Raw genomic sequence first — 1,595 nt, 5'->3', positions numbered from 1 at the left:
GAAACCTTATTGAATATCAAACATCTGGACCTTTTGTATTCATAGAAGCCCACGACCTAGTGAGGGAGACACACGTATGAAAAACAGGCAAACAAGTAAATAGAAAAGATGGCCATGCTGCTGCTTTATATGACATATAATGGAAACAAAGTCAAATAAATTCTTACAAGTAGGTCAGGAAATATTATTCTGAACAAGCGTCTTTACAGACAAGTTTTGAAGGTAAATAAGGAATGCACAAAATAATTATAAAAATTTCATATTGAGGACAACTCAAAAATGTAAAAATGAAAAGCATGTGTTCAGAAATAGGAAGTAGACACAGATATATTTGGAATAAAATATGTATGGTGGAGGTGTGTTAAGCTAAAAAAATTGGGCTGGAGTTCAGCAGTGAAGGTTTTTTCGTACTACGATTAGAAATTTGAATTTTATTCTGAAAGCAATGGGTGGTTTCTTGACATTATGTCAGAAAATGGCATGTTTTTCAAATGTACTTAAATCTAACCCTGACCAACTTGGAGCTCCCAAAGAGATAAATCTTGCTCAGGTTGCAGATCCTACTGGATTAACTTGCAGAACCCTGGATATTGCAGACATTTTAAGCAGAAAATACAGTTCATTAAATTCTGCCTCAAGGTTTGCTGAAATTGTGCCTAAAGATGTTAAAGCAGTACATCATGCCAAAGCAAATGATGAACTCGGTTTTATTCAACGCAGTTCACATTTTAAAATGTCAAATACCATTAAAGTCAATGATAAGAAATACAATTGTACAAGCAAAAACTATACTATAACAACAACAATTAAGGCATACTAATTATATGTGCAGAGATGGGTGTTTAATTCTCCCTCCACCTTCTCCCTGTGTAAATTTGGACAAATTTTCCTTAACCTCTGGAAGCCATCTATAAAATGGGTGGATTGTTTTTGAACCTACCTTAAAATATTATTTTTACCTTAAGTGACATACAATACATAATTTACTACAGTGTTACACATGCAGCATTATTATTTATAGTAAAATTTAGAATATTTAATATTGTATCAAGTAGTAATATAGATTTACCCAGCAGACTAGATTTAATTAATTATTTTAAATTGATGTTTATAATTGCTTTTCTCTCGATGAAAGAAGAGTGAACAGGATGGGATTTGGTGGATGGAGCTGGAAAATTAAAACCTGAGTAGAAAACTGCTGTCTCAAAACTTGGGAAAATGTCTGTGGTCACTACAGTATTATGCCATTTATAATACTGAAAAGTCTGCATATACAGAGTGTGAAAATTCCTTATTTAACAGTTTTCTTTCTACAGTTACACATTTCTTGATATTTCAGCTTCATATGTTCTATGTTGCCAGTGTAGTTGGTAAACTCCAATTTCAGAACAACTGAAAGAAAAATCTAAATGAAAAGAGGTTTTAATTACATTTAGATTGTGCACTTGCATAAACTAGGAGTCTAATTTTTCTGCATTGTAATCCAAAACTCTGTTTTCTAGGTCAAAATATAATTAAAACTAAAATGTGCTTTGACTGGACAACATCCAAATGCCTTTTTTCTTCAGTAGCTATTACATAAGTAAAGGCACATA

This window comes from Cynocephalus volans, chromosome 7 (genome assembly GCF_027409185.1).
Source record: "Cynocephalus volans isolate mCynVol1 chromosome 7, mCynVol1.pri, whole genome shotgun sequence".
In the NCBI taxonomy this organism is placed as follows: domain Eukaryota; kingdom Metazoa; phylum Chordata; class Mammalia; order Dermoptera; family Cynocephalidae; genus Cynocephalus; species Cynocephalus volans.
This window is presented reverse-complemented; position numbering follows the sequence as displayed.